Source organism: Haemaphysalis longicornis, unplaced genomic scaffold, assembly GCF_048455015.1.
Source record: "Haemaphysalis longicornis isolate Haplotype H1 unplaced genomic scaffold, Haemaphysalis longicornis Haplotype H1 scaffold_1, whole genome shotgun sequence".
Taxonomy (NCBI): Eukaryota; Metazoa; Arthropoda; class Arachnida; order Ixodida; family Ixodidae; genus Haemaphysalis; species Haemaphysalis longicornis.
Genome location: NW_027526203.1, coordinates 217,029,947 through 217,043,094, shown reverse-complemented (window position 1 = coordinate 217,043,094; position 13,148 = coordinate 217,029,947). Strand labels below are relative to the sequence as shown.

Below are 13,148 nucleotides of genomic sequence, written 5' to 3'. Positions count from 1 at the left end.
TTTTATTCTTTCCTCTATCTTTCTCTGTCTCTTTAACACTCTGCTCTGTCCTGTAATTCCCTCTCAACTTCCCACCCCCCGCAGTTGGTTATACGGAGATGAGCTCCCTGCCGAGCTCAATAATATCCCCAGAGCAAGTCCTTTCCTTTTCCTTTCCCTGTAATATTCTCTGTAAAAAAAGCTGTGAACAGGCCGAGGAGCATATCGATATTGTTTATTATATTTGTATGATTATTATTAAATTTTATTTCTATCATTTGTCTTCTTAAACCAACACAACCGATTAATCGATCAATTAACCGATTGAAGCCTGCCGGTTAATCGGATTAAAATTTTTAACCACCGCGAAGCCCTACTTCCAAGTGAATAGAATTTCCATTACGTACAGTTTTCTTGGGACGGGGAATTTTTTAAAAAATAACGCTGTTTCAGCTGAGCGATCAGTCGTCCGCTGCGATGGATGTCGGTTTCCGTCACTTAATGCATCTGTGCTTGGTAAAAAATATGCCGTACGTACATGAACCTAACAGTTTGGAAATACAGTCGAACACGGACATATCGAACTCCAAGGGGATCACCAAATAGTTCGATATATGAAAAATTCGATATAAAAAATATGGGCTCTGAGACCTCACCTATGGCGGACGATCACTTACCGATCGTCGCATTTAAGAATGACAACTAATTCCGCACTCACGACGCAACAGGACGCCTTATTTCCGTGAAAAAAAAATCGCTGATCTTGGCCTGCTTCTTCGTCCTGGAAATGAAATTAAAGACGCTGGTCTCGATCTTCTCGAGGCTGCACAACTAGAAAATTCCAGCAGTACGCTGCGCCTTCGCACACCATGCACAACACGCACGCAAAAGAACAGCGCGCACGTACCGCAAGAACTTTGAAGGTAACATTTCCAAGGCTCTCTGAACGGACTCCAACAAAGCGCTCGCGATGGTCATCTCCGAGAGGAACAGTGCTCTTCGAAAGGTGCGAGACAACTCGCCAAACAGCAGCAACAGCAGCAAAATGCAAAAGAAGGAGGAGGCCGCCAGCGCCTTCGTTCCCTCTTCCCTTTCCCGAGACGACATCGTGGGAAGACAGACCCAGAGAGAGAGAGAAAACAAAACTCTTTTTCGGCCAGCCGGGGAACGTACGCAGCCGAAAAAAAAAGAAGAAAAAAAAGGACGTGCGCATTGGGGGCATCCCTACCTCGCACTGTCACATTTTCCGAGCGTTCGGGCTTGTATGCCTAGAGAGATTTAGCATACCGGGCTCCGTCCGCTAACGCTACGGCGGCCGGTAGTGGGGCCCGACTGGGCAAGCGCAAATTCGTTCCGGTAGGGGGGGGGGGGGGGGGGGGTTAGTTCCGCGAGCCAGTCTTCGCCATGCCTGCGCATTCCTCCACACCCTCCCCAACCTCAATCGGGGGTGCAGCGACCGCCGAAGAGCACCTTCCAGCTCGCGCGGCGTTCGATATACCCAATGTCAGGGAAAAATGCGGTTCGATATACACGCACGAATTCCTATACTTTTGCACAGAATTCTCAAGGGGATAATTTATGAGTTCGATATAGACAATAATTCGATATACCCGTGTTCGATATATCCGTGTTCGACTGTAGACGTGTTACACACCGAAGCTGTGTACTTACAGCTGCAGGTCGCGTTGAGTGTATAGGTTTACGGATTCAGTTTAGACCGAATCTCGTACACACGGCTGGAGTCATTGTTTAAGCCTGGAAATCGCTGACGCCTGTTAGCTGAAACGCTGCTCCGATGCAGATGATGTTTCGGATTCCATTACTGGCCGAAAACTTGAGGGAAGCCAAAATTTTGCAAAAGTTCGCTGAACCAGCCCCTGCCCCAAGGCATCCGTCTCCACACATCCCACTCAGGGCGCCACACATCCCAATTTGGCACTTCAGTCGGTGAAGACCCGCACCAAGGGCTACCCAGCTTTTCGACAAGCAGGGTCGTTCGAACGGCCGCCGTCAACTTCGCCCCGGGCTGTCTAGCGGGACTCGGCCGGTTATCCGGTCCGCCCCGATGGTACCACGAATACGGGCACCAGGGAGGGTTTTTGCGCCCCTGGTTCGCGGCTTCGAATGCGTAATTGGACAGTCTGAGTGGCTGGTTTCGAGATGAACATTTCGCAACATCGAATATGGGCGCGAACCCTGAAAAATAAAAGTATGGCTTACGATGGCCCTGTGGCTTCCATCCCAAACATTGAGTACTTCCACTACGTTGATTATTGAATTTAAAGTTGACTGGGATGTTAGCCCGCAGGATCGTACTTCAAGTATACGTTCCCTCCTGTGGACATAACCGTGGAGGAGGACGAGGAGGAAGTGGTTGTTGTGGGTGGGGGGAAGGGGAGCTAGGGGCCGATAACTGTCTGGCGTTGCGCCGACGCCTCAACCGGCCGAACGGAAGCGGAGAGGGGGACAGTAAAAAAAAAAAGTGGAGTAGGAGGAATGGAGGAAGAGAAAGTGTGTATTTATGGTGAATTGTAGAAGAGCGGGATTGAAGATTGTAAATGAAGGGGGAGTTGGAGCGCGTGACGTCCCCCGCGAAAACAGATTTTCTTTTTCTCTGGTCGCTATCGTTCGTTAATAATTTATGAAGCATCAAAATGAAGGCTCAGTGGATGCGCATATTTAATGCGTGTTTTGGGTCTTTAGGCCAGATGTACACGCACACGGGCTATTGGTAGGGCTAAAATAATGATGCCTTCTCATTCAAAACTGACCGCACATTTCAGAAATCCCATTGTAGCTCTACTCGTGGCAACATTAACCGACATGGTTCAGTGTTCGCAAAAATGCTGTGATGGACTTATAGTGACAGTCGGAATGCGCCGAACGTAGGCGGAGAGGATCCGAAATACAGGACATTCGCCTTCTCGCTTTTCATCAGTAGCCAGGAAGCCGTGGAGGAGGATGCCTCCCTCCCTCCCCTCCGCTCTCCTTCCCTCCATCTCTCTCTCTCTCTCTCTCTCTCTCTCTCTCTCTCTCTCTCTCTCTCTCTCTCTCTGTCCGAGCGTGCACGCTGTGCGTGTAAGCGGGACTCTACGCGTTTGTGTGTGCGTGCGCGTGCGTGCGTGTGTATATATATATATATATATATATATACAGTAAAAGAGAAGACTAAAGGGTAACGAACATGTATTAACGTTTCGGCTTGGGGCAAGCCTTCGTCAGAGTCTGCTCTGACGAAGGCTTGCCCCAAGCCGAAACGTTAATACATGTTCGTTCGTTACCCTTTAGTCTTCTCTTTACTGTACATTTTTACCGGCCCCATTGTACTTTATTCATACGCTATATATATATATATATATATATATATATATATATATTCCAATGGTGTTTAATTCGATCAGTTGTCCAAGCAAGAGGCGAGGAAGAGCAGTCTCATCAAAAAACGGCGAAGCCAGAGATAACCTTGCAAGACCCACAGACAGGCACTGATGATGGCCGTTGCAGGTCCGCAGCACATACCCGCGCGTAGATTGGCCATGGTTCCGCACATACCGTTCCCTGCTCCAATTGTTCATTACAATCACCCCCCACCGAAGAAGGAGCCATCCTGGTGACTTACGGCGAGTCCAGGACGAGAGGGTCGTAGTATCGCTTTAAGCGGCTGACATGAACAGTTTCGCGACCACGACGGCGGAGATCGGCTGACGGAGTTAACGGTTCAACCACGTAGTTTACAGGTGATGGAGAACTGATGACACGGTAAGGGCCGTGGTATTTGCAAAGCAGCTTCGTAGAAAGACCTGGCGTTGTAGAAGGTATCCACAGCCAAACTAGATCACCAGCATGAAAAGTGGGCGAGGAGTGGCTCTGGTCATGATGCTGCTTCTGACGACCCTGGTCATTTGCCGTGAACGAACGGGCAAGCTGTCGGCATTCCTCGGCATGATGCCTCACTTCGGAAAGATGGCGGCGTTCGGAAGCGTCAGGGCTGTATGGTAGGATAGTGTCCATGGTACAAGAAGGTTCGCGGCCGTAAAGTAAAAAGAAAGGTGAAAAACGCGTTGTGCTCTGTACCGCCGTGTTGTATGCGTACGTCACAAAGGGGAGTACCACGTCCCAGTTCGAATGGTCCGAAGCGATGTACATCGCAAGCATGTCCCCCAACGTACGGTTGAACCTTTCGGCGAGCCCGTTCGTTTGCGGATGATATGCGGTCGTGGTGCGATGCACAATGTTGCATTCGGTCAGAAGCGCTTTAACAGCGTCAGAGAGGAATACCCGCCCCCGGTCACTGAGCAGTTCCCGGGGTGCACCGTGGCGTAGAACAAGGGAACGGAGGATAAATCCCCCGACGTCGCGCGCAGCGGCAGCGGGCAACGCGGCTGTTTCAGCGTAGCGCGTGAGGTGATCTACAGCCACGATGATCCAGCGATTGCCAGAAGGGGTGTGTGGTAAAGGGCCGTAGAGGTCGATACCGACTCGCTCGAATGGACGAACGGGGCACGGCAAGGGCTGCAGCGTGCCAGCTGGCTTCGGAGCAGGTGTCTTGCGTTGTTGACACTCGGGGCATGCGCGAACGTACTTGCGCACGAAGGCGTACATTCCCCTCCAGTAATACCTGTGGCGCAGCCTAGTATAAGTCTTCAGGACTCCTGCATGGGCGCTCTGCGGATCCGCATGGTGGGCGAAACACACCTCTTTTCGTAAGCTACGTGGCACCACTAGCAACCACTTCCGACCGTCTGACATGTAGTTCCGGCGGTAGAGGAGGTTGTCTCGAATAGAGAAGTGGGCAGCTTGGCGACGGATGGACCTAGACGGAATTCGTTTTGAAGCTGGCGACAAGAAGTCAACGATTGCAGCAATCCATGGATCCTTCCTTTGTTGGGAGGCCATGTCTGTGAGGGTCAGCGATGACAGTAGGGGATCCGTGGCGTCGATGCATGTAGCATCAACAGGCACAGGGGAGCGCGAGAGTGCGTCGGCATCAGAATGCTTGCGTCCAGACCGATAGATAACACGAATGTCATATTCTTGTAAGCGGAGGGCCCAACGGGCCAGTCGTCCCGTGGGATCCTTTAGGGACGACAACCAACACAGGGCGTGATGGTCGGTGACAACGTCGAAGGGCCGGCCGTAAAGGTAAGGGCGAAACTTTGTAAGGGCCCAAATTATCGCCAAGCATTCTTTTTCAGTGACGCTATAGTTGCGCTCAGCCTTGGTGAGAGTTCTGCTCGCATACGCAACGGCATTTTCGTCGCCGTCGGGCTTGCGCTGAACGAGCACGGCACCGATACCAACACCACTGGCGTCCGTGTGCACTGCAGTAGGAGCGCTGGGATCGTAGTGGCGGAGAATAGGTGGTGAGGTTAGTAGACGTCGCAGGGATGTGAAGGCGTCGTCACACTCAGAAGACCACGCGGATAGACTGTTGTCGCCGTTGAGCAGCCGCGTGAGTGGGGCGACGATGGAAGCAAAATTGCGAACGAAGCGCCGGAAGTAAGAGCATAGCCCTATGAAGCTGCGGAGGGTCTTCATTGAATTAGGCTTGGGAAAGTTGGCAACGGCACGCAGTTTTTCGGGATCGGGTGACACGCCGTCTTTCGAAACAACGTGGCCCAGGATGGTTAGTTTACGTGCACCAAAACGGCACTTCTTGAGATTGAGCTGTAGTCCAGCTGCAGTGAGACAGCTCAGTACTTGGTGCAAACGAGCAAGATGTGTTTCGAAGTCAGGAGAGAACACAACGACATCATCTAAGTAGCAGAGGCAAATATGCCATTTGAGGCCGCGCAAGATGTTGTCCATCATTCTCTCAAAGGTGGCTGGCGCGTTGCATAGCCCAAAGGGCATGACGTTGAATTCAAAAAGCCCATCGGGGGTCACAAACGCCGTTTTGGGCCGGTCACATTCAGCCACCGGCACCTGCCAGTAGCCGGAGCGCAAGTCTAGGGAGGAAAAGAATTCGGCACCGTGAAGACAATCGAGAGCGTCATCGATCCGAGGTAAGGGATAAACGTCTTTACGGGTAATCTTGTTAAGGCGTCGATAGTCGACACAGAACCTTAGGGACCCATCTTTTTTTGTAACCAAAACTACTGGCGACGACCAAGGGCTTTGTGACGGACGAATGACGTCGCGTTGCAGCATGTCTTCGACGTGTTCATTTATAATCCCGCGTTCTGACGCCGACACTCTGTAAGGTCGCTGCCTCAAAGGTGCGTGCGTCCCAGTGTCGATATGGTGGACTACCGTTGACGTTCTACCCAGGGGAGCTTGTTGACAGTCAAATGAAGAACGGAACGCGTGCAAAAGGTTCAGTAGCTGCTTGCGCTGGGTAGAATCCAAAGCGGTGTCGAGAGACTTCGTGAACACGTCGTCGGATAGAAGCTGGTCGGTGAGACGGGATGACGTCAGGGCGGTTAGCGGCAGGGTAGGCGCGTCATTGCAAATGTCGAAGCTGAGAATGGAGGAGGTAGGTTCAATTTGGCCAATCGACTCGTTGCGAAGCAGACTGACAGGGTTGTCTGTGAGGTTGGTAATAAACACCGTGGTGTGTTCAGCACGCAGCGTAAGGACGGCGAACGGAAGAAATAAATGCTTTCGGCGAACAAAAAGGTCGGATGGCGTAAATAGAACAGGGCCATCCGGCAGGGTACCACAAGAAAGAGCCACTAACACTGAACTTCGCGGCGGAATATCGACGTCTTCGGAAAGCACGAGTTTTGTGTCACCAGAGACGTCACACTGTGGAAAAAGTTCCAGTTCAGCTCGGGCACAGTCGATAACAGCGTGATGACATGAGAGGAAATCCCAGCCAAGGATGACATCATGGGAGCACGAAGATAAGACAACAAATTCAATGGGATAGCAGGTGCCTTGAATACTCACTCGAGCAGTACAGGCTGCTATCGGGGACACGTGTGCTGCACTCGCAGTCCGAAGCGAAAGTCCAGAAAGCGGCGTCATTACTTTTTTCAGCGAGCGGCAGAGTGTAGCACTTATAACAGATATGGCGGCACCGGTGTCGACTAGAGCGAGGGCAGGGACTCCTTCAACAACTACATCTATAACGTTCGGTGGATAGGCACGAGGACTTTGAATTTTCGCTGAGTACGCAGTTCGTGCCTCTGGAACTGCGGGTATTAGTTTCCCACTTCCGGAGGAGCAGGCTGACGGCGCATAGGCGACAAGGAGCGGCGGCGGGGAGAAGGCGATCGGCGACTGGTGAACGTCGGCTGGTCGGGCTCAAATGACGTTGGGGAAGGCCTCGAGGATACGCGATGCTGAACGTGCCTAGGCGTGTATCCTGGAGTGTTGAAAACCTCAGGATGCGGCACCACACGGCGGCAGTAACGGGCGACATGTCCGGCGTATCCACAAGAGTAGCATATAGGGCGATTGTCCGGCGTGCGCCACGGATTGGATTGCTGCGCGACCACTTGCACTGGACGTTGAAATTGAGAGACTTGCTGATAGCTGGACGGCACAGTCACTGGGATGGTTGGTTCGAACGAATGGGTAAACGGTCTGGGTGGCTGTGTGACACATTCAGCATACGTCAGGGGACCGGTTAATGCAGCCGGTGAAGCCAGGGGAAGAGCAACAGTAGCTACCTGGGGAACAGTAAGGGAAGCAGGAGCTGCTACCACTTGGCGATTAGTTGGCAGGGCCTCGGTGACCTGTTCCCGGATGGTGCGCTGAAGAGACGAAGGAAGGCATGAAGGCGGTGCCTCCGTCCGCTGGCGTGGCTCTTGAACGAACGGCACAATCGATAGTTGGCGTGCTACTTCCTCGCGGACGAAGTCCTTTATCTTCGTCTCAAGTGAAGAGTGCTCGGAAGTGAAAGTCAAAGCGGAGAGTTCTGCATTTGACCCCAGAGATCGCCGGACCAGCACTCGTTGCCTGCGCAGCTCATCAAAGCTTTGGCAGAGGCTCACGACCTCCGTCACGGTCTTCGGGTCCTTGGCAAGCAACATAGTGAACGCATCATCATCGATGCCTTTTAAAATATGCTTCACCCTATCTGCTTCAGACATGGCCACGTCGACGCGCCTGCACAGATCTACAACTTCTTCGATGTAGCTGATGAAATTCTCCCCCTGCGTCTGAGCTCTTCCGCGGAGGCGTTGTTCTGCTTGTAGTCTGCGTACGGCCGGGCTGCCAAATGCTTGAAGGAAGCGGGTCTTAAAATCGCCCCATATTTTGAAGTCACGTGCGTTGTTCAAAAACCACGTCTGAGCCAATTGCGTGAGATAGAACTCGACGTTGCTTAACTTGGCGGGATCATCCCACTTGTTGTGAGCACTCACCCGCTCGTATGTCGACAGCCAATCCTCAGCATCATGATCGCCCTCGCCATTGAAGAATGGGGGATCGCGCTGACGGATGGAACCAGCGCAGACGATCTGTGGCATCGCTGGTGCTTGTTGATCAACAGCGTCAACGGGGGTAGTGGGCATTGGGAGCCTGCGGCTTCGAAGCTCCAGGATTCGTGCTGGCTGACGTTGAAACCGCACCTCCACCACTTCCAATGGTGTTTAATTCGATCAGTTGTCCAAGCAAGAGGCGAGGAAGAGCAGTCTCATCAAAAAACGGCGAAGCCAGAGATAACCTTGCAAGACCCACAGACAGGCACTGATGATGGCCGTTGCAGGTCCGCAGCACATACCCGCGCGTAGATTGGCCATGGTTCCGCACATACCGTTCCCTGCTCCAATTGTTCATTACAATATATATATATATATATATATATATATATATATATAGGGCTCGTTAGGAAATACAGAAAGAAATGCCGGCAGTCTACAACGCCAAAGAAGGCATAGGGGAATGGTTGGACTATTTGTTACCGTTAGTGACGTTACATTCTTATTATTATTATTATTATTTTATAAATTACGTGATAAAGAAAGAAAGAAAAACACGCGCCCAGAGTGGGGACCGAACCCACGCCTTTCGATTAGATCTCGAATGCCTTACCAACTCGGCTATCTGGGCGACTGTGTTCTCCTTCGCTTTCTGGGTTATTTATATTTACTACAACTACGCCACTCAGACTACACGGGGAGAAGGTCCCCTTCTCCCCGTGTAGTCTGAGTGGCGCTGGCTACCACCCTCAAGCGTCAGATACAGTTGTAGTAAATATAAATAACCCAGAAAGCGAAGGAGAACACAGTCGCCCAGATAGCCGAGATGGTAAGGCATTCGAGATCTAATCGAAAGGCGTGGGTTCGGTCCCCACTCTGGGCGCGTGTTTTTCTTTCTTTCTTTATCACGTAATTAATAAAATAATAATAATAGTAATAATAATAATAATAATAATAATAATAATGTAACGTCACTAACGGTAACAAATAGTCCAACCATTCCCCCATGCCTTCTTTGGCGTTGTAGACTGCCGGCATTTCTTTCTGTATATATATATGTATATATATATGTATATATATATATATATATATATATATATATATATATATATATATATATATATATATATATATATATATATATATATATATATATATATATATATATATATATATATATATATATATATATATATATATATATATATATATATATATATATATATACAGAGAGAGAGAGAGAGAGAGAAACATGCCTCCCCGTGATCCGAACGTTGTGGGCTTGAATTCTACAGCCGGTGCATGTCTTTCAGGTTTCTTCTTCGCTTTCTTTCTCTTTCTTTATTGTCTGTCATCTCTTTCGTTCTTTCTTTATTTCTTTCTTTTCGAAATTTCTATTTCCTCACAAAAAATGCGCACTTCTCCTACGATGTCATTAGCGTTCGTGTCTGCTCGCTTTCTTTTCTGAGCACACGCACACGCACGCACACAATCACACACGCACGCACGCAACCACGCACGCACATACACTCTCGCGTGCGTGAGGATCCATAGAGAGTATGTGCCATGCATAGAGATAGGAATACGTCTAGAAAACTTAATCCGAAACCGAGCATTTCGTTGTGCTTTGTCACGGAATTTTCGATGGATTTTTCTCGCTTATATTTATATTTTCATCAGACTGCATCATTTCAACGTTTGATGGTTGTGTGTCTGCTGCGCTGTGGGTAAACAAAAGACAAATCCAGCTGTTGCTACGGCGCGTAAAACCTCACTTGAGAATAAAGGCGAATAGCGCTGGTGATTTAGTGCCCCTTGGCTCTTTTTCAACTATTCAGGTGGGCAGCACTATTCCTTGATTTATTTGCCTTCGAGAACAGATAATTCGTGAAGCAGTCAGTGTAACTCATTGATGTGGCGGCAAAAGTTCGTACACCTAAGACAGCACAAATAACATGACTAGAGTGAACACGAAGCCTAGTGTAAGTCAGCTTATGTAGTGACTTCAATGAAACGCTTTGGCCGCAGATCATGGAACTTCCACCAGCGCTGGGAGACGCTGTTGGAAGGGGGGGGGGGGGGGGGGGAGGGGCAGACATTGAGTTAGTTGAGCATCGCGAGGTCTTTGTCATTCTGTGCTTTGTTATCCTCGCGGCCTTCAGTCCGTTTTGTGTCGATATTGTCGATTGTAGTTATGGTTCTTATAAAAAACCACGGACCGCAATTATTGAGGGGCTCGGCTGTATACTGAAACAGCGATGAAAACCGCCGCTCTCGCTCTCTCACACATGTCATAAAAGAAGGCGCAGAAAAGTCTCTAATCACGTTACTGGAAGGAACGCGACCCATTGGCCAACAAATCGCGTCACTTCACACATTGCTGGCAGAAGCGCTTGCTTTTTGTGGGGTTCTGAATCCCCCTCACACCCCATAATAAACAAATAAACAAACAGACAAGATGCTGTCCTCACTCGAAAACGGGTACATTATCCGCGCGGTCTTTATTGGGGTCTATGCCCTATTTACGAACCCCGATACGTACAGAATCGGCTGAAGGGCGAGATAGGCGCACGCCTTTGCAGCGTCATGAGAACGCCTGTGCACATGCGCTACCTCTCTACCACACATCTGCGAATATGACGCCGAAAAGGCCTTAGTCACGGGACTAGAAAGAACATGACAGTCTTTTACAGCTATCGGGGTCTTCAAACAACGCGGCAAGAAGCTTCCCTTTTTAGGATTTCCTAAACCATCACCCCTTAAATCGAAAAAAGAGAGCGAATCTATAGCCTAAACCCTCCTCAAAATTAATTAAACAAAGGCCAAAACTATACAATCCGCTAGCTGCCTAATCACAGGTATGGCCTAATGGATGTTTTTTTTAAAAAAGCTTAACACGATAAAATTCCTAAAGCTAACTACAGAAAAGTGGCATTAACCAGAACAAAATTCCGTTAGTGCAGTAAATAGTTATTTGCCACAACCTACGATCTGCGAAAATAAAATCAATAAAATCATAGCGATAGTTTCAAACAAGCAGGCACACAAATCTTCTCGCTGAAATGTAGTTGGCGCGGGGGAGTGGCATTCTTTTCTAGGCTCCGGCACTAGCACATAAAAATCCGTTACCAGAAAACGCGCCGCCTCAATACAGTAGCCCATTGATTTTTCGAACCTGGAGGGGAACGAAAAATAGTCAGACTAAAAGAGCAGTCCGAAAAATCGGCGAGTCGCCAAAACGACCTTTATTTCGTTTAAATAGGACTGATGAAGTCGCGAATGTTTCAGGAAAAACTTGCTGATGATGATGTTGCTTGAAAGTCAGCGTCACCTGATGCCTAAAAACAGGGGTGTCTGCAAAAACTCGTCCAGTATGACCAGTTTCCGGCTTTCGAGATCGCTTCCGCCACAGGCTACATGCAAAATGAAAGTTTGTTACCCCCGGCAGGAGTCGAGCCAATCCCCATCCAATCCGAAGCTATCCTGCTGGCTTAGGAGTCAAAATGGCGTCGTCCTGGAGTCGCACCGTTCCTCTGTCACCGAGCATTTTGTCCAGAACATGGAACTCTTGGTTTTATTTTGTCCGAAATACCCGTTGTTTATATACATTATTCGTATGGGACAAGTGGCGGTTCCTCGTGAAAGTCCGGAATATCCAGCAAGCCCGGATTTTTGGAGTGCGAAAAAAAACGGTCGGCTACTGTATTTATATCTATGCGGTTATGTCTGGTTCGTATGGGTTCTGTTAGTATAGACAATCCGCGACATGACAAAATTTTCAGCGACTGGTTTAGCGTTGCGCAATTCTGCCGCAAAATTGTAGGAACCCGCAGTCCGCGGACTCTGGTCACCTGTTTTAGGGCCAAGTGGGTAAACACAGGAATATTAGTCTCGCAACGGGTGCACGAACCAAACACAAGCAAAATTAGTCAGCCGCTGAAGTTTCAATTTTTTTCTGGAATTTACGATTGCTGTTGTTCGTGGCCAGTCTTGCTATTTTGAAATTCAAGGCTGCGTCCTGCTCTGGCCAGTGCTAGAGGCACCTGAAACTGTATCTTGGAGGGTCGATCGCTTACGTTGAGCCTGAGGAACCTGCACTTGATGGGGCCGAAATCTCCAGCTCCCACTCACGAAAGTAACAAACCGTCGGTTCAGAGCCTTGTCTCCGGGTTTTTTTTCCTCTTTTTTTCTAGGGGTGGGGGAGATAGTTCATTCATTCTTTCATTCAGTTTTGCGTAGTCTTTTTCTCTGGTCTGCATAAGCACTCAATGCTTGTTGGCTTTCCAGGCACAGGTAGAAACATACACAAAAGAGAATAAGCACAGACAATAAGAGACTAAGAAAGCTTAGGTCGACCGCAGGGACATGAGAAGGGGAATGCTTGGGTTAACACGCACGCCTGTGTAATGGATCAGGAATGCGGGGTTGGGGAGGTCATGCAATGCGAATGACGTACAGCCTGTGGACCATACGTTTAACGGAATGGATACAAAATGACTACAAGCGAAATATAGGACGACAAAGGACGCGATGGACAGGTGAAATACGAAAATATGGGCGCAAAGAAAGGACTCGCAAAACCCGCGACAGGGTTGGTTGGAAATCTCAAGGATGGGCCTTTGCCCTGCTGTGGACGCGGATGGGCTGTTGATAACCCGCCGTTTCTTTCGTGAATACTTTAGCTCGGAGTGCGGTGGAAGGGCGGTGAATTGATGTAGCCGCTAACCCTGCCCAGCATCAAATGACAACTATTACAACTGCCGATAACTAATTTCCTGTAGCAAGTTACACAACAACCTT

General features: G+C 49.3%; 1 non-coding gene across 1 annotated transcript; it reads right to left on the bottom strand.

The window, feature by feature from the left end:
• Positions 1-8,907: 8,907 nt before the first annotated feature.
• On the bottom strand, positions 8,908-8,979 carry Trnar-ucu (transfer RNA arginine (anticodon UCU)). Its single transcript has one exon. It is a non-coding gene; the product is annotated as a tRNA-Arg (tRNA).
• Positions 8,980-13,148: the final 4,169 nt, after the last annotated feature.